Here is a 20,977-nt window from a genome sequence, read left to right on the forward strand (position 1 = left end):
AACAACTGGCCGACAGAGAAATGGGCAAGCACGGATCCGAGGCCAACGAAGCAAAACAGGGACGCAAACAGGTCCCTCCAAGCCAACGAGGAGATGCCTCCCCCGGACTCCAATGCACAAACTAAACGCCCAGCAGCCATCCAGAGACCCTGGCCAGGGAAAAAGTATAATGCATCAAGATGCATCGACAATCGCCCCACAATCCCACCGCAGCCCACCAAACCGCAATTGGATCAACCTGCGCAGAGACCATCTAACATCAACGAACATCTAAATTCACTTACTAATTCACTTCAAATGGGTACAATGGGTTAAATATAAGTATGACAAAAGAATTCTGAATATTCAGAATTAAAAGAATCCACATCATAATAACACGTGAACCATAGCATACAGAATTCAGCGATAGTTCTAAACATACAAACATATTTTATCAAAATCAACATTACCAAAAGCTTCAATACATAAGAAGATGAGGGCTGCAGCAGCAAGCGCTGGTGACATAAGGGACACCAGCAGAATAAATGTAAGGATGATAAACTTCTGGCATATATGATGTTTTATAAATATAGTGTTTTCAGTTTATTCTTTTCCCTCGTGTTTATTTTGGTATTTTTAAAAACACATTGTGAAGTTTGGCCTAAGTTATTATAGAGCTGAACTAACCCGATGCTCCATTTCATACAGCCCAATCACTCCTATACTCATACCTGTTCCTAAGTGACTAAAGGGGTCTCTGGTCAGATGTGCAGGGTGCTCCACCAGAAGACAGGGCGGGGAGCGTCAGAGATCCCACTTCCTCCTTTGCACGTCACTCAAACATGCTCCTTGAACAAGAGAGAAACAGGCACAGGCTAAAAACATTGTTTCGCTACAAATGTGAAAAGGAAACATGTATGCTAAGCAGAAGGCCTGGATAGTATCTGTTTATTCATACCTTCAAACATGCCTGACATTGCACAGAGGTACACAGTACATGATGGTATTTGTATTATTAAAAAAACAACAAAAAACCCCACCTAGTCAATGCTGGTGATAGAAGTTTATCATGTATGACATTATCTAGTCTACAATACTGAGCCTAATATGCAATTAGCCTACTTGGTGCTGTACCAAATGTCTTCGAATGTCTGTTGTCATATTTTATGACATCATCACCTTAAAAATAAAACAAAATCAAACAAAACTCCCCTACTGAGTTAGTCTGTTTTATTAAATCAATTTTCTTTGATGAACATAATTCATCAGGCACGGTGCTGTTAGTTTGCTGCTAGACCACCCCGTTAATACAGGTGCATGCCACCCTTTGTGTGCAGCAAGTTTTTTTAAATCCAGTTAAAATGTTGGAAACACAAACAAATATGGACTGATGTGGAATATTTCATTAGACAAGAACATGTTTTGAATTTTGGAAATTACTACATTTATCTTTTTTAAAAATAAATTTTGACTTTACAATGCCCTGGAGTTATTGTAAATGTTTGGATCGCACAAGTCAGAAACAATAACACAAGCAGTCTATGGTTGGGTGACTGAACAAATATATTTTTTGGTGATTTCTGTCATTTAATTATGCTAATTTGCAGCAGCGTACCTACATCTGTTTGAATATATGGCCAATTGCCAGTTGTTGGGCTGACAGCGGCCAGCCAGAAAATTTCATAGGGGGGGGGGGGTCATATTTTGCTCATTTTCAGCTTCATAATTGGTGTACCAGAATAATTACATGTATTAATTTCAAAAAACAACAAAACATATTTTTGTCATGCTGTTCATTATTGCAGCCTCTCTTTTCACCTGTGCGTTGAATGCTCTGTTTTGGCTAATGAGTGAAGAATCTCAAAAAGCATAATACGACCTCTCTAACATATCACTGAACCCTTGGGCGGCTGTGGCTCAGGAGATAGAGCGGGTTGGCTGTTAATCGGAAGGTCGGCAGTTCAATCCCTGACTCCCCCAGGGTGCATGTCGAAGTGTCCTTGGGCAAGATACTGAACCCCGAATTGTGAATGTTTCTGTTTGAGCACTCAGTGTATGAATGTGTTTGACTGGTGGATGTAGTGTAAAAGCGCTTTGAGTGGTCGGAAAGGCACTATACAGAGCTCAATACTGTATTTCTGACACTACTGAAAGTCACACCTTTGATCTCTTAAACATTTCAGTTATAGTAAGTGGATTTGGGACTGTGTTTTTTGTTAAAGGCTTGGAAAAGAGACAGACTTTTCTGATCACACCTCAGATGCAAAACAACACCAGGAAGACCAATGAGAAACTGTCTTTCAATGGCCTCAAACATATTTCCTGGCTGTGCCTGCACAATAACATCTTTGTCACATTCAGAGCCACAATGTCACCAAGAATGTCTCCAGTTGTCAATCATTTACACAGCCTCAGCCTAGTTCTGTATCTCTTTGTATTTTTGTTATAAGACTACCACCCCCTCCCCTGAAAAAGTCAACCATAACCAAAGACTCTCTGCCAGCATTGGAGCAGGGCAAAAAGAGAGGGAGGGAGAAGACAGAGGGATGAAGGGTTAGAAGGATATGGGGACAGACAACTGACTGATTCTCAGAACTGCTCATTTCACTGGATTAATCTGCTATTTTTGAAAAATCCGCAGAGAATGAAGATGAGAGTGAATATGACTCAGTGTGAGTGTGTCCTTCAATCTGGTCCTTGGCCTACTTTAAAGCCAAGTCATCATTCTGGTCGACTGGGACTTCATATTGCCAGCGTGCGTGCGTGCGTGCGTGCGTGCGTATTAAGAGCCATACCATAAATCTCCTGCCAGCCCACACACTCCTGCGTTAGTGAGTGTGAGGAGGCTGTGCTGCAGTGCAGGTAAGCTTCAGCATGTTAAGGGTCCTTGCCACCAAAAGGTGTCTACTCCTGGGTGAGTAATCATTCTTCATCTCTTCCCAATTTTTCTCTCTCTCTGTCTTACACACACACATCACAAACTGTCTCTCCTTCTATCCCTATTTTCTCTTCCTTAATCTTACACACACCTCCACAAAGTTTGAGTGGAACCAACGTAATCCATCTGCAAATTGAAAGCAGGACAGGCAAGAGCTTCTATAAATACTTATTAGATTCCCCTGACAATCACAAAATAAACCTACAGAACCACACACACCACACTGCAGTACAAATAGCATCCAATCTCTGCCTCTGTCTGCAGAGCAATCCTCTTCCTCTCCTCATTCTGATTCCTGCCCGTCACATGCCTAGTGAAACTTTGGGTTTTTTATTTTTGTGTGTGCTATATGTTGCAGCAAATGACAACTGAACAAACACAAACAGCAAGAGAGGCAGACAATGAAACACAGACAGAAAACGAGGAAGTAAACCTCGTACAATGTGGTTTGGCAATACTGTACAATGGCCATGCTGATAAACCAAATTTGAATTTGAAAATTTCAATGAGAGCAATACTGTGTGTGTGTGTTTTTGGGCTCTTCTCCAGCAGTGCAGCAAAGTCCAACATATGCAGCAAACTCAGCTTTTCCTCTGCCTGGGTATTAATTGTTCTATTATTAAATGTATTGAATGACCTCAGAACTTTAAAACCACAAAAGGTAGTTGTAATATATTCTGCTGTAAGACAGACCTGATTTTAAACGCACACAAATGTAAATCAAGATGTGTTGCCTCAGTTGTTACGCTAACACATGGACAATGAAGTGTGCAGAGATACACCTGTCCAAACAGTGAGCTGTGCCAATGGCACATGACATTATGTACGGCAAAACTGCTCTGACACAAGCATCTAGAGAGCAGAGACAGATTTGTGAGTGTGTGTCCACTTCGTTGCAAGTAAAGAAGATTGGTGTTGTTGTTAGGTGCAGTAACTCTCAAGCTTGCATTATAACACCACCAGAATCCGCCCTTTGACATGATCACCATTCTTAGTATGACAGTTGTCTCTTCAATCCCAAAACACCCATTCTCTGTAGGAATGCATCGAGGCAATCTGTTTGATTAAGATCTGTGCCAGTACCGACTAATTACTGAAAAAAATTACTGACTTATCTTAGCAAGTAAAGTTAATAGTAATGTGTTAAGCAGAACAGCATCAGTTAATTTACTTCTGCCATTAGTCAAAGTATTTTCTATCATCTGAAATTCTGCTGTCTGAGATTCCTCAGGTCTGACAGCTCTGAGGGGGATTAGTTTAGTTTTGAGAATTACAAATGTCAAACAAACAACAGGACAATTATCTTATCAGAACAGTTTACTGGGCCATCTGTTTAATACTTTTGTGATGTTGAAAGGGCAGACGTCTCCACCACTCCAGGTTCTTTATAGAGGATGGCGTGTCGGTCCTGCAGGTGCTTTGCTCTTTCTTTAGCACCGCTCTGTACCGTCACTTTCATATGGGCTTGCTTGTATCCTTTGCCAGCATCCAATCCAAAGTGACGAGTACTAGCCAAACACAGCACAGTAGGGCGGGACTTGTTAAAACACTGGTAGGAAAAAAAAAAAGCAATTCAAAAGGAGCGAATGAGAAGAGAAAACAGCGCTGTGAGTGACAAGAGGCGGGGCTGTCTGGGCGCTGCAGCGGTGTGTGCGCATCAGCTCGCTGTTGGGGAGAAGAAAAGCGCATTTTCAGGATCGATACTGCGGTAAATGAATATCAAAACTGTTTCAAATATTCATAATATATTCATAATTGATATGTATCAAAAAAATCGATATTTTTAACACTACAGTGATCCACATTAAATATACTTTTCTGTTCTGCTACATTCATTTGCTGCAGTGAGCTTATTTTGATGTGTTGAGCCCTCATGTCAGGATGTGGTAAAATGTAACTGATGTTGATGCATTATGGTTACAAAATCTCAAACTGTCTAGCAGAATACAGTTACAACATGCACAAAAAAGAATGATAGTATACACTTTCAGTTAAGACACATCCCTCTCTTTTGTACACCTCCTTACTTCTCTTTCTATCCAGCTGTGACCAGCTGAGAACCTACGCACAAAATGCAGCGTGGCAGCCAAAAGGCTGGGTCCTCATGATCCCACCCTACCCGTGCCTCTATCTCTGTCCCTACAGAACCCTCACTGTTATTAATCCACCAAGTCTCTTCTCCCACGCTGGCCTCTTTCCATTCACCCTGGGCCGACATAATTCCTGACGCGAATCCCAAACACCAGTGACTGAGGCAGACTAACAAATACAGAGATGAGGAGGAGCTCATTGGTGGACTGATGATGAAACTTCTGCTAAGCAAACTTTATCTTTCAGCAAGCAGAAACCACTTAACATGCACATCATGTGGTTTATGCATGTCTGCACCCACATATCACCTTGCATGCTAAAGCTTGCGGACTCTGAAGGACTGGATCAAACAAGGTTCAGGAGCTCTGAAACCATCTTTGCTCATAGAGGGTAGTGCAGTCTGACCTAAAACTTACACACAGTCAAACCAGTCCTTCACAATTCCCCAAGCTCAGGATGAACACACTGTGACCAACCAGCCATGGTGAAGCATTAAACCTAACTATTCTGCTGTCTCTCTAAAGACTGCTGCAGAAAGACACAGGAGAGAGCAGAGGCTGGGTAAGACAGGAAGAAAGGTATCTTTTCTTAAGACACTGTGATAGCTTGCTGTGAGCCTGAAGTGTGTGTCCATGTTTGGTACTCAGCCAAGGTTTCTACATGTGTTATGTGACGCTGTAGCATATGTCGCAACAGAGGAAGTCCAAAGATCTTTGGTCTTAGCAACAACAAACAGTGCCAATCCTGTGCCAACTGCACATCCCTTCCACCTCCTGCCCTGTCAAACACCTCATGCCGCCAGCGGTGTGGGAAAGGAAAGTCCTGAGGGGCCTGTAGCACCTCTAGCACGCACAAACACCAAATCAATGCTAAATAGGGACTAGAGGAAAGGCAACAAAAGATGACGACAACAGTATCACAGGCAACTGTAGCTGTAGCTCACCATTTGTGACAGCTTTCCAGGGGAAGCCCAGGGAGGAAAAACAGGAATGCCAGGAATAGAGCAAGGAGAAAAAAGTTAAAAAGCAGCTGGTTCTATCTCTCTGGACACACTCTTATGTCACACTGATCCTGGATGAAACAGCTCACACAACAGGATGCTTTGCTTTCCATAACAAGGTTGTGCTCTGGGAGTTAGGTGGCCTGTCACTTTTTAGATATACTGTATGTACTCACAGAGATAGGCATGATAGGAAGAGTACAAAAGAGGGATCAAGGGACGGACAGAAAAGGAAAGAGAAAGGAGAGAGACAGGGAGAGATCTGTTTCCTGTTTACGTAGGGAGCACAAGAAATGAAGCAGCAGGCCGCTAGACCACTGTTAACAGGCACAACAGGGATGACAATACACACAAACACACACTACCATCCCTCGCCTGCGTCCTCAGTGATTACACAGAAGAGATTTAGCCCAAAACTTTCCTATCCATCTTTTTGTCTTGGTGACATCTGGAGGCTTGTGATTTGTTCTTGGTTCCATGTTTCTCTCCTGTCGCTGCTCTGGCCAGCCACCGTGTTAACAGGATCAAGCTTAGAGTGTGCATGTCCCCAGCTGTGTGCTCAGACGCTCCCGGAAACATTCCCAAGCCAGGACAGGCTTCCTAGCAATTCTACGCAGCATGCAATCTCCTCCTGTTGAGGTGATGTGTCGGTTTAACGCGTTTTCCACACAACAGAAGTTTTTAATAACATCAACGATTCAAAAACTTAATTTTTTCATGTAGCAGAGTAAGTACATTCATCGTAACACAACTTCAATAGTCTCCTCGTTAGGATGACATGATACATGTGCAGTAAACATCTGTAGACCCCATATAATAGACCTGGCAAGCGGGTGTGTATAATATCTACAGCATGAGCCTTCAACAAAAAGCAAATCTGTTGTTCCTTCACAGGAGAGAAACAGTGCCATTAAAAGCCACTTAACAAATAAATATCCTCTATTATTATTATTTTTGTTATTATTATTATTATTATTATTATGTCCTGTAATTGGCAGCTGCATCATGTAACCTACCTGTGTGTTTGCACACTCAGTCCTCATTGATCCTGCGATTTAACATTACTGGACCAGTGCAAGTGGTTTGATATATGGGACTATATTTCAGAAAATGGACACTCAATAGCCTAAAGGCTGCTGCAAAATGAACAATCAATCACCGGAAAAAGTTCTAAATATACACATACAACTGCACACACACACACACACACACACACACACACTTCCTTTACAAGCTACCGCTATCATCATTTCATTTAAGCAGCCCTGACGTGAGGTCCACACACACACACACACACACACACACACACTTCCTTTACAAGCTACCGCTATCATCATTTCATTTAAGCAGCCCTGACGTGAGGTCCACACACACACACACACACACACTAACCTCCAATGAAAAAAGCTTTCATTGTGTGTTCCAAATTTTAAGCAATAACTTTGGCTTAATGGTTGCAGGACTCCTCTATGAAATCCCCTATGAGCCCCAGGCATGACTAATCTGGCCATCCTTTTTCCAATCTAGCCTTATTAAGAAGTCACACAGATTTTCATCTCTGTTTCTATCACTATGTCTCAGTAGACCGCATTATAATAAGGCTAGCTCCACAGTTTGGGATGCCCATATTTGAATATTTTCAACACGTCTATCTAAGCACACAGAAAAAAAGGCTAGAATGACTAAAACAGCCAAAGCGCTGCACTTCAGGGAATGTAAAAATGCACAGTTGAAAAAAAGTAAAATCTCTACTGCAGGTTGGCCCCTGCTTAACTTTGCATTTTTCTGAAACTTTTTTTGCCAGACTAGTCCCCCTACTCCAAGTACAGAGGCAGTGTGCTGCTGCTGTCTCTACCCGCAGACCTGCAGTCACAGTGACCCACATCCTAGCCTCTGGCGGATTACACTGCAGCACATACGACACACACACACACACACACAATACATGAGGACAGTGCATCTGACATTTGTGGCTCGTAGAAATGCAATTTCTGATGGCTTAGTACACACACACAATCAGAGAAACAATGGGCCAGTTGTTCTGCAGTCCATCAGCCACTCGTAACTGTTGATATGGCTATCAGTGTGACAAGGCCAGAACAACTCCACTCAAAGGAGTCCTCAGACACACAAACACTCAGAGTAGCGGCCTGGTAGCAGATAAGAGCTAGAGATAGAGGGCTGTGTGTATTTGGTCCCAGAGGGGAGAGCTGTACCTTGGTCAGGGTGAGCCAGGGGCCGATAGCTCGCTCGGTCACACAACTAAGTCAGAGTATAGAGCTGCCACAGCAGGGGTCTGTCTTTCCTGCCCTCCTCTGCTTCTCTTCTCTTCATTTACAACAGGCACATTCTTTTCTATTTGGGATACACTTTTTGCCTATGGCCATGTTCGCAACATTTAATGATTCAAACAACCTTGAGAGTGCAGTCACACCTTTGACAGTGTAGTCGTCATACTTCTGATTTCATTCGTTTGAGGAGACATTCATAATGCCTAACTGGACAGAACCTAACCTGGACAAGTAAAGAAAAGCTACATGAACTTATTCATCGCTAGTCCACGGAGGAAGTTTTGGTAGGATGAGAGCAACCCCTCGGGTGCCAGTAACTTTAGCCAAAAGACAACTGATTTGGTTTAAGTCTTCATCACCATTTACCTCCACTGGTGAGAACAGATGAAGAAAGACCTGAATAGAAAAACCAGTGTGACTTGACATTGTTAACATGTTTTTTCATCCCAGTCCCTCATTGCCCTTAGTTAGTTTTGTTACTCTAGTTAAATATAGTTGAAAACAAGTGAGCCGTATCACTGACAATCAGAAGTGTAATCTTATCAACTCTTTGATTTGAAACTACTGTGCCGCATTACAAATAATTTCCAATGCTGGTTAGATTTCTGAACCACTTCAGTTCTAAAGACTGTTTTGATTGAAGTGACAAAAATACATTTTTCCTACAGTCATTTTTAAGCATTTTTGTTCCGTTGTGTTTCTACAGGTGTAACTGTCTTACATACAACAGAGGGTAGGATCACAGCTAAAACATTTGTCTCGTCCACTTAAAAATTTTGTTGCAGTTTTTTATTTAAACATATGTGCTAAAATAGTTTTGCCACTTCAAAACACTGAACATGACCAAAAGTATGTGTAAATAAAGTACAACTTAGAAGATGTTGTAATATATTTTCCTATAATGAGTCTTTTTGTAAAATTTTCCTTAGGTGTGGATGTGAGTGAGAGTGGTTGTTCGTCTATGTGTGGCCCTGTGATGTACTGGCGACCTGTCCAGGGTGTACCCCGCCTTGCACCCGATGTCAGCTGGGATTGGCTCTAGCCCCTCCATGACCCTGTACGCAGGAAAAGCGGCTGACGATGGATGGAAGGAGTGTTTTTGTTTAAACTTTTAAAAAGTGGTGCCATCAAATTGGGCAATTCGTTTCATATTATAAGTTCATAGAGTATCTGCTACTGTTCTTCCTGAAATCTAAAAATCTTATTAAAAAGGTGCTAAGATTCTTTTTCAAACATCCAATAATGTCGCCTATCCTCAAAAACGATACATGTAATTTTACATTGTGACATTAAATTTTCTGTATAAGTAAATGAGAAACTGTTCAACCACACTTGTACAGTATATCTGTTTTTGGCTGATCCAGCAAAAGTACTCAAAAATCATATAAAAATCTAATATTGCCATAAAACAGTCCTGCTCAATGATATTCTGCTCCTTATTTATAGCCTCGTGGCACACATTTTTATATTCCCGACTTCTGATGACATAAAATATTGACACAAGTACGTTGTGAAACATTCATCTTTTCAGAGATATCGGTCATAAATTGTACCAAACCAACATAGCAAGCATTTTTGGCAGCCAGTTTAATCCATGTTTGTCATCTTGATTTATGCAGCAAAAATAATACATAAGCTTACACACAATTGTACTTTTGTGCGCACTCATTTGTCATCCACCTCTCATCTGTTATCTGTAAGCAGTGTATTGTGCGACTCCTTTCACCTCTTCCCTTACCCAGGCTGGGTTTGCAATAATTAATATTTGTTTAGTCCATCAGTTGGTCATGGGTTTGGCTTAAAAATCTTATCAGGGATACTTCTAATCAGCATCATTCAAGACAACTGACTTTTTCCACAACAAGGTCCTTCTTTTAACTGTGCTTTGCTAAGTAGTAAGGGCCTCCGTGTGAAAGCACTATGAACAAGGACCAATTAGTAATTGGCATCCAGGTACAAAAAGGTTCTCTTTTTTAAAGAAAGCAGTGAGAATTGAGTCGTAAATCTCTATAAATCCTCTCTGGGCTTTCTTGATTTAGCAGCTGTGTGGACACGGTGGAACAGTGGCTCAGTGTTGAGCAGGGTCGCCTCAGAGCAAGAAGGTCCTGGATTTGAACAGTACGACTCCTAGGGCTGACTGGTGGTGATAGGCATGATAGTAGGTAGCACTCCTGCCTAGGGCTGGACAATATGACCTAAAAATCAAAGTCAGGATTAATTGAATTTTACCTCAGTTATGATTAATGAACGATGTTTGTACAGTAAATATGCTCAACTATTAAAAGGTAGGGTATTTTGACTCTCAAATGTCAAAAATCGATTAAGTAAATGTTACTTGATAACATAATGTTTCACATAACAGAGACATGTTCCCCTATATTTGGCACATCACCGCTGCTGAATGAATGAGCACCACTACTAAAATGTCACACAATCATTAATATCACTGCACAGCTTAACTGATGATTTTCACTCGCACACTGTGTAAGCACGGCAACACTCAAAGCTTGGCTAGCTTCCTCTCCTTAGCTAGGTCTTTTAGGGGCAGTGTAATGTGGGGGCGTAGCAGAGTGTGTGGGTGAGCAAATGTGAGCGCTCGAGCAAGTAAGTTGTCAGTCTGGGAGTAAATGTACAGTGTAGGTCACAGTGTGTTCGTTAACAAAAGGCTGTCTGTTGTTTCCCCAACTGCTGGAAAGTGAAGGCGGTTAGCGCTAGCAAACGTCTCCCTGTCCTTCAGACTGAAGGCTGAGCATGACTACACAGACGTATGTTTTTAAGGGCAAAGTACATGAACACACTGAGTGGGAAAATATTAATGGGATTAAATAACCGAAATAACAGAAAATTACGTTGGTAAGAGGTTCTGAATTTCGGTTTTGAATACTTCTAGAATAATCGTGCAGCCTTACTCCTACCATTGTTGTTGACGGAGGCACTTGCTTCAGAACTGGAGAGAGAACAGAGAACAAATATCCCCACAGTGATCAATAAAGTGTAACGTAGCAAAGCCACCATGCACGCACAAAAAACGCTTCCTTGAGTTGACGGTTACTGCATAAAGTTCTGTTCTGTTTTGTTTGAGATTTAAATTCCCATGATGTCCAAGTCTTACAAAACAACGAGCTGGATGGAGAAGCACAAACTAACAGTGTCAAAACACTTTAAAATAAGACACACAGACAATCACTCCAGGCCAGCGTGAGGAGAGACATCTGTGTGTGTCACACCATTGTTTCTCCACGAGTCAGCAGAAATTGGACATATTCCACTTCCTCCTATGGCGGGTGTGGGGAGGGGGGTGGGCAAGGAGCTGGGCTGTCTCCATGGAAACTATGTCTTTTCCTGTCGGGTCATATCTCAGACTGAAACAGATGCTGCGAGTAACATACGGACGCATTCAACAGCACACTCGTACAAAGAAGGGAACTGTTGGCGCTAAGCTGAGCACAGTGTATTGGGTTACTCAATGCTACCAGGCTGAGCTGCTGCAGTCTCCATTATTTCACTCTGTTCAGGCGTTCAAGGTGCCTCTTAAAGCTTTGTACTATCCAAGCACAGGATCTATTTATGAAGTCAACCACATCATAGAATGACTAGAAGTAAAAGCCAACAGCACTTGCAACAAGAAGTCAATTGCAGATCCAATTGAATTTTGTTCAAGCTAACAAAATTGCATTGACGTGCCAGTGTATGTGGAAAAATAGGATTTGGATATTATCCTGAAAACACAAATGAAAGTCGAGTCCAACATTGACATTTGTGTCCTGTAAACGCACTGAAACCTGCTTTGTCTTATCCCTCACAGCATGGGGAAAGACAAAGCAAACGCTGCTTTTAGTTAGTGTTTGTAATGTGTCTGTTCAGAACGTGGTGGTTTATGTTGTCATTTTTGTGCTGCTTTATAGTTTTAGCCATTAGTGAGGTGGCTGATCCATTTCTTGAGTCCAGCTCTAATTTGGTACTGGGTTCAGAGCTATTGTCTCCTGTGTTGAATGTCATTAAAGGGTTGACATTACCAAGACCTGCTTTTTGGCTCTTTTAATTGCATAATCTATTAGCTGTCAATTATTAAATTAATTGGCAACTATTATGATAATCGATTAATCAGTTTGAGTTTCTGATTCCAGCTTCTTTACTGTAAATATTTTCTGGTTTCATTACTTCTCCCATGACAGCAAATTGAATATCTTTGGGTTGTGGACAAAACAAGATATTTGACGACATCATCTTGGGCTTTGGGAAACTGACATTTTTCACCATTTTCTGACAACTTATAGACCAAACAACTAATTGATTAACTGAGAAAATAATCAACAGATTAATCGACAATGAAAATAATTGTTAGTTGCAATATCAAAGATATTCAAGTTGACTGTCATAGAGGAGCAATGAAACCAGAACCTTTTCACATTTAAGAAGACAGATTCAAACCAACTAATTTCCAAAGTAGTTGCTGAATTTCATTGTTAATAACTTATCTATTAATTGCCGCAGCTCTACCCTGGTCATTTAAACACCTAAGCACACCAAGCCAGTGGCCGACATTATTCGACAGTCTAAGAATCACTTAATTTGGAGCGGCAGCTTTTATTTGCATTGAATGGAAGTTAAGTGTGATCTCTGCCACATTGTGCTACAATTCAGTCATGTACTCTGCTTATATTATTGTCTACTTATTACCTCATGATGTCATCTGAATTCAACAATGCAGAGAGATAGGCAAGCAAACTGAGAACAGAAATAGACCATTAATTCCTTGTCAGAGAACCAATGCAGAAAACAAGAGACTGCAGCTAGGAGATGAAATAAACCTCTGCTGAATACTGGGCTAAATCCTATTTCCTTATCATTAAGCCAGCAGAAACAGTGTGTCCATCCAGTTGAGACACACTGAGTGTGACAGGCTCTGAATCATCTGTAGAGGCCATATATGCAGTCTAAGCACACTGCGCCATAGCTTAGGCTTGCTGCTCTATTCTGCTTTCACAGCCTTACCATGTTTCACTTTCCAGCAAAGCTGTTTGTGAGGAGTCAAAGTACAGTGAACAAGGCAGGGCCATGTTATCTTAAAGCGTGACAAACCACGAAAATCACACTACACATTAACACAGACAGCAACAATTACCAACAATACACACACATATACTGAACACACATGCATCTAAGGTTTATGTATTTGTGTTGGCCTTTAGTTGGTTCCAGCCTCAGAGGGAGCAGGGAGCTGGCAAGACTCCCTGGTGGCACTGGCTGACCCACTTCTATGCAACTCTATCTCTAATGTGACCCATTGGAAAGCCAGAGGATACACACACACACACACGGGCAAATACACACACATATATGCACACACGTGCACACACAACTGAAATTGCCTGCTTGCAAACCCTGGAGGACAGAGAGAAAAACAACGACTAAATGCTGCTGATGGCTATCTCTCTCTCTCCTTCTCATCCCTCTCTGTTTTCTGTTTCTCTCACTTTGTCTGAAGATCAACCATTTAAGTCTCTGCTATCTGATCTAGTTAAACTAGTTATCGACATCCGCAGTGAGTTTCTGTGAGCTCTACACTACACTCCAGGCTGCTGGTCTCAAGTAGAAAAGTCAATCTAATAATGAAAACAGGCTAAACCTCAGTTTTTTTCAATAAAGAAATGATAAATGGAGCCTACAAAAGTAAGTAATCGCATCCTGCCCGGTTTGAGTATGACCAAGGACCATTCTTATATGTCATCCCTCATCGCTCCTCACATTTCCTGTCACTCTCAACTATCTAGAAAAGGCTAAAAAACTCTTTAAAATGATGTCATGCTACACATAAAATAGGTGGATCTGTGAGAAGCTAATCTGCTTTCTACTGCACATCCCACACTGGCAAAACCAATTGATGCGAAGTGTGGAGATAAGTCTGTCTGATGTGTGCTGTGATCAGACAACATTATTAAAAACACTTTAGAGAAGTAGCTGGCTGGAAAGCAGTCAGTAAACAGATGTCTTACCGACAGCTGATGTTTGTGCAATGTTTGCTTGTGAGAGGAGGGTTTGATTAAAAACACATCTTTGAAGTAAACAAAATCAAACTGACATTTCGCTGGCTAGAACAGATAACAGAGGACGTGTTGCTACGCTTGTCTCTCTACGACAATATGTATCCATATTAATTCATTTCAAATTTAATTTCAGGGTCAGCTTTTCAAGTTTGGTTGCATTTTGGGCTGCAAGTAACTATTAATTTCATGATCAAAACTTTTTTTTGATGAGTTGTTTGGTCTAGAAAATGACTGACAATAAAAGTGAAATTTGAAAAAGTTAAAGTGAAAATTGCTCGTTATAAGTTCCCTGAGCCCAAAAGGACGTCTTCAAAGGCTGAAAGTTTCTCACATTAGAGAAACTGGTGCCACAGTTTCACACATCTTCCATGATAAATGACTAAAATAATTAACTGCTTCTCAACGTAGCTGTTGATTCAATTTACGTCAATCAAGTAATTGATTAAATGAGCGATTGTTTCAGCACTAGCTGCATTTTTAATCATTTTCACTTCACATGCCTGTATGGAGTCTTAAGCAGATTGCTGGTAATCAGATAACAGAACAAAGAGTGGAACTACATCAAGTTCAACTCAAGAGATATTAACTGTGCTTTAGAGCTAAAATTCTAACAGATAAGCATATTTCTCTGCTGCTAATGTCAGGTCTCATTGGCAGTGCAGGCAGAGGCTTATAGTTTCACGTTCTATTTATGTAAGCAATGACAACATAACAAAGCAGGGTGACCTAAGTTTTTGGGGTTGGCTGGTATGGGCTCTTGCATACTGTGTACTAAGTGTGTGTGCACGCATGTGTCTGTTTATGTGTGTGTTTACTTGTGCGTCTGATCCGGCTCTAGTCTGGAAGGAAGAACAATGGCATTCCTGTGCTCCAAGCTCCAGGTGGCTGTGGAAACCCAATCCCAAACCGAGCCTCGCTGGCACACAGAGTGCCGGGAACGCCGAATGCTGCTGCCTCCCTCCGGAGACATGGGCCAGAATAGAGCTATTGTTCCAGACCAGCTCAGAGCAATAACTGCACCACAGCCACCCTCCATGACAAACACATACACTCACAAACACCATAAGGATATCAGAGGGAATATCAGTGATTTTCACCTTTACATATTTCACTTTCAATTTAAAATACTGAGCAGCAAAATTAAGGAAAAAAACTAGTCTGCTCATTACTGACCATGATTAAAAACAAAATAAAACATCTTGGTTTCATTTCTGCACATGCCTTTTAATTGGGAGTTTCATAAAGACTAAACAAATTCCAAAGCATGCTATGATGATTATTACCACCTGTATTACCGTTTCACAGTGGTAACCCACACATATTTCTATACGAGCTAAAACCACAGTGACGTACTGATTACTGCACACATTTTATTTTTATACATGCCGAGGGCCCTCATTGATGTCATTCACCTCTTGCTATAAATCTCTGTCCCAAAGATTGGCCAAAATGTTCCCAATTTGCAAAAATCTCAAATCAAACCCTCACAAATTTGGGAGCAGAGGGGCACATACACAAAAGCGGGCACATCTGCTGACGCCGGAACACACAGTCAACAGACACACACAGGGCAGGAAACACATCGAACAGACTCCACAGCCTTGAAATGAGGAACATGATTCATTTCCTTTTCAATGCTGGACAGTCATGCCTTAACACAGGGCTGAGTTTGGTTATTACACAGCTCTGAGGCGAGGTCCTGAACTTGACACACATACACCCCAAGTCTGGAACAACGCATGTGTGGAGAATTGCAAGTCACATGTGCTGTATACATTTCAAGGCAACAACTATATTTTTACAGTACTGACATACGTGGTCAAGAGTCAGTGCTTATTTTATGTAGTTTAGCTGTACCACACAGCTGTTCAAAACATGGGCAATGCCAGCAGCTCATGTTCAGGCACACCAGGACCCATGCTACAGGTAGCACAAAGGTAGGGCAGCCTCCTTCCAGCTACACAGCATATTCCCCTACTACATATGAAAAGGCAATGCCACACAAACAGGGGATAAATAATACATGCTCCTCTTTTCTCTCCCTTTAAGGAACATGGCAGATTAATTTAATTGGCTCCCTGTCAATCCTACAACTTCATCTGCTCTGCAAGCACAAACTCTAGCATGACTGATAGTGAATCAATTTTCTTACTCTTGAAATAATTACAGCATTGTTAATGCATGCTCACTCAGGAGTCCCTCTTTCTCTCTCTCTCTCTCACACACACACACACACACACACACACACAGGGCAGGCCCCACGTGCTTCAACCAAACCTTATAAAAGGTCTGTTCTTGACTGAATTACATGAAATGTAATTAACCTCTGTTCGGGGGGGGGGACTCAAAAACTACAACCAAACAACGAAGGAATGAGGTTTAATCTGGCCACTAGTTATTTTCCTCCGACACGCATCACGCGAAGCTAAATCATTTGACCTCTATCAGGACACAGGAGACACAACAAGCACCAAATAGGGGTTAAATTCCGGGCGAACAGCTCATCTTTCCAGGCGGGTGATGGAAAACCGAAGCTCGGAAAGTTCAGATAAATGAAGAAACGTGCATCATGAATAGTAGGATCATTATGCTCAACTTTAAACATGAACTGATTTTAATGTAGTTATATAGGGGTGTTAACGCTGGTCGTTTAGGCTAGTCTATATAACTATCTAACAATCATTTGGATAGACAGGAAAATTCGCTGCAGTCAAATGCGTAAAGGGTGAGAAAATGTTAACCTGGGCCATTCACGGCAAATCGACATTCAACAGTAAAAGATAACATAAGATTGCTTAAAAGGTATTTATGGGCTGCATTATTGTCGACAAACCTGGCATTCATTCAATTTAACAACCAGTAACGTTATATGCCAGACTGGTTTTGGGAATGCAATTATCGGCGAATTAGCTTGGAAGTAAAGTGACAATTTGTGTGTTTAACGTTGAGCCGCATCACATCCCCGTTGCTTGGCTGCTTCTGTCAACAAGAGCCCTTGTGCCTTCCATAGCGCCTGTCTGCTGCTGCTGCCAGATAACGTTGGTGGCTCACTGCTCAGACACAAACTCGCGGTTGACAGTGTAGCTGAAAAAAAATAACAATTATAATGCAGTGTTTTTCACATATATTTCTCGCTTACCTGGATTGCCGGGGCGCCTCAATCCACCGCTGTGGCGCAACTGACCGCAGGCTAGCTAGGAGGCAGAAAACGGACGCCGATTCGCTACAAAGTATCACAGCTAAATTAGCGGGCTAGCTTAGCTTAGCGAGCTATCGATGGAGGGGGGAGTATGGTTCTCTCTGTGTCGTCGAGGCGAACCAGTTACCTAATAATAAAAAAACAAGCCCAGGATGAGACGTTTCACACGTTGAACGCGACTATAAGAGCACCGTCCAGTGTCAAAAGGCGGTATCAGAGGAGACGTCCATTTGAAAAGACCATGAATATGACTAACGTTCTGGGTCAGTCGGCTGTAGCGCTATGCGGTGCGTGCTCTCTCTCTCTCTCCGGGCGGACGCGCTGCCTCTGCCTGGCCTGGGTCTGTCTGACTGAGGGAAAGAGAGATAGAGAGAGAGGAGCTTGGCTGCTGATGTGCGGCGCAAACAGAGGCAGCATCGTTGCTCATCCCTCCCTTCATTACCTCAACCCGGAAGAAATACTAAAACTGTTCCCATCCCGTTAATCGTTGTCCAATTTTTTTTCAACTCCATCCATATGCTGTTCTGCCCATCAACGTGGATCTAGTCGGGAGCTGGTCCACAAGCATATTAATTTGTCTTTGGGTTATTAAAACCTATTTGACAGAAAAGCATATACATAACAGAAAGATATTGCCTGAGCTTTGTTTAAGAGTAGGCCTACACTGCAGAAGTTATATTTTATTCCCAACGCCAAGTGTAGACCTAAACATACAGCAGGAATTGAAGGATGTGTCAAAGCAACTTCCAGAATGCAGCATGGTACATAACTATTTTGATCTGCATTTTTCAGACTCAGTGTTTATATTCACAGATGGCTCCAAAGATCGTGATAAAGGGCGTGCAGGTGCAGCAGATTATATTCCAGCAAGTGAGTCATATATTAAGAAAAGATTATCTGATCATGTGTCAGTATATACCACAGAATTGACGGCAATATTACTGGCCCTGCAGTGGATAGAAGAGAGGGAAACAAATAATATTGTTATTGCATCTGATCTGCACTTATGAGTATCAAATCTGGCAAATCATCATTTAGGTAATATCATCAATGACAAATTCATTATATTGTACAGGATAGAGCTAAAAGGTTTATCCACATGCTTTCTTTGGGTTCCTGCTCATGTTGGTGTGGTGGGAAATGAGCAGGTGGATATCCTGGCCTAAGGAACACTCAAAATCAAACATGTAGGCTATAAAGATGAAGCTAAGACATTTATCAGGACATATGCAGTATGGCAGGAGCATTGGGACAACAGTGAAACTGGAAGGCATTTATATAATGTATAGAGGGATGAAAATTTAATCACTCGTCTGAGAATAGGACATACAGGTCTCAACCATTCATTATATAAAATAGGCAAGCACCCAACTGGGAAATGTATAGCCTATATTGTAACCAATCAGAAACAGTTGAACATGTTCTCCTTCAGTGTAGGAGATACACTATCAAGAGGGATCGCCTCTTTCTGTCATTATGCAAGGCAAAGCATCCTGATGTCTCATTGTCAGGTCTCTTGGGGAAAACCACAGGCAAGATATATTGTTATATCATTAGTTAGTTAGTTTTGTGTATAGTTTCTTAAAGACACTGATTTAGATAAAATAATTAAATTAGTTTTTTTTTTCTGTTTTGTTTATTCATTTTATTTATTTTTCTGCTTAATCGCTCGTTCCACTCACCAGTCCAGTTGGTGGTAGTAATGCACCATTAAACTGGTTTGCCAACCATCAATAAACATAAAAGAAGAAGGAGTAACGTTTCAAAATGTAACACAAATCACACCAATGACCAAGTCAGAATTTAAAAATCAAACAGCAAACAGTCATATATTGTAGTGTAATAGTAATTCCAAAGCACCCTTTTATTAGTACGTCTAGATCTACTCCATATGAAGAGTGCAATAAGATAACTTTTGTTATGAATTCGCACTTTATTAATAAAACTGAATTGAATTAACCCCTACAGTCTATCTTGCTGCTGCTTCACATTTATAAGACAGGAGTTTCAACTTGAACTTCCTGTTCTATAACTTTCATTGTTTTACATGAGAAAAAAACTATTTAAATGAGAGTGATGTGGCCTAAGTGTTGCTAAAGAGAAAGATGAACCACATGGGTAACAGAGCAATAAAATAATTTAAGACAAATCATTCAGTAAATCATCCAAGTGAATTAAAGATCAATGTCATCCACCTTTTTGCATGAGTAGGCAGTAGTAAGTATTTGTATAGGCCTATAACTATTGGCTAAAACTGGCCCAGTTTATCCTGTCTTAACCAAACAAAGAAAATCTTATCAACACTTTGACCCACAGGGAAGCTGCTGCTTTTCATGCAGAAAGCAGGAATTTCCAGCACACACACTAAACATCACAAAAACATGTCTTCTGGTCTTGTAGCCTTAAGAACTGGTAGCACACCAACTTGTGTGAAATAGAAGAACAAGCCATGCTAATGAAAGCTTTTGTTACTTCTCCCATTCAGAGCAAACACACATTCAAACCAAATAATCCTTAAAACAAACAAGACATCCTCTTAAATTATTTTCTATCCATCCTTCTCTTTTTTTAACTAGAGGTTTGTAGAAGTTTGGGAATATTTCACTGCCCGCAAAAACACAGGATCTGACATCCTTGCCATATTTTTTTCTATTCTTAGTGAACTATTAATCTAGCTCTGTCTGTACCACTGTACCGAGGGTCAGTGGTTGTGGTGGTGGGCTAGTGTATAGGAAAAATTTTAAATGTCATCAAGTACGCTGTGATGAATTTAACTCCTTTGAAGTTCTCACTCTTAAACTTGGAGGGCTGCAACCTATCATATTTGTTATATTTGTGTTCTCGCATCTTTAATGAACAAAGTGTTTCAAAGTTTTGCGCATTCTTTCAGAGCCAAAGCCAACACCTGTCTGATTCCAACACCAACAATCTGGTCGATCACTTCAATCATATCTGCTTGTCGTCACTAAATATTACTGCTCCTCTAAAGGTTAGGCCTACGTCTAAAGCTAGTAAGCAACCCTGGATAAATGACAGCATTCGCAGCCTAAAAAGGGAATGCAGGAAAGCAGAGCGCAGATGGAAAATATCCAGTCTCCAAGTCCATTACCTCAGTCTGAAGGATTTATTAATTAACTACAATAACATGGTTAAGGATGCGAGAACACACTATTTTTCTGAACTCATTATTACACATAAACACAATCCCAGGTTTCTGTTTAAGACTGTGGATCAGCTGGTAAACCCAACCCCTCCTTGTGCCTCAGCTGGAAGTAATGATGACTGTGAATTGTTTTTACTCTTATTTTACCAATAAGGTGGTGTCAATCAGAGGCTCTATTACCCCCACGGCCTCTTACTCAGAGGTCCCTCACCAGCAACAAGAGAGTTTTAACCAGTTTTATCCCATCGACTTGTCTGAGCTTTTAAAAA

The 20,977-nt window shown here is 41.2% G+C and overlaps 1 long non-coding RNA gene across 2 annotated transcripts; it reads right to left on the reverse strand.

The window, feature by feature from the left end:
* Nucleotides 1–130: 130 nt before the first annotated feature.
* On the reverse strand, nucleotides 131–17,979 carry LOC123969001. Of its 2 annotated transcripts, none has more exons than XR_006824599.1 (3): nucleotides 17,486–17,977; nucleotides 711–827; nucleotides 131–149 (listed from the first exon to the last, which is right to left on the reverse strand). It is a non-coding gene; the product is annotated as an uncharacterized LOC123969001 (long non-coding RNA). The 2 variants fall into 2 exon arrangements; XR_006824598.1 differs by lacking the exon at nucleotides 131–149 and adding an exon at nucleotides 4,258–4,466 and having other exon boundaries at nucleotides 704–827; nucleotides 17,486–17,979.
* Nucleotides 17,980–20,977: the final 2,998 nt, after the last annotated feature.

Source organism: Micropterus dolomieu, linkage group LG03 (assembly GCF_021292245.1).
Source record: "Micropterus dolomieu isolate WLL.071019.BEF.003 ecotype Adirondacks linkage group LG03, ASM2129224v1, whole genome shotgun sequence".
In the NCBI taxonomy this organism is placed as follows: Eukaryota; Metazoa; Chordata; class Actinopteri; order Centrarchiformes; family Centrarchidae; genus Micropterus; species Micropterus dolomieu.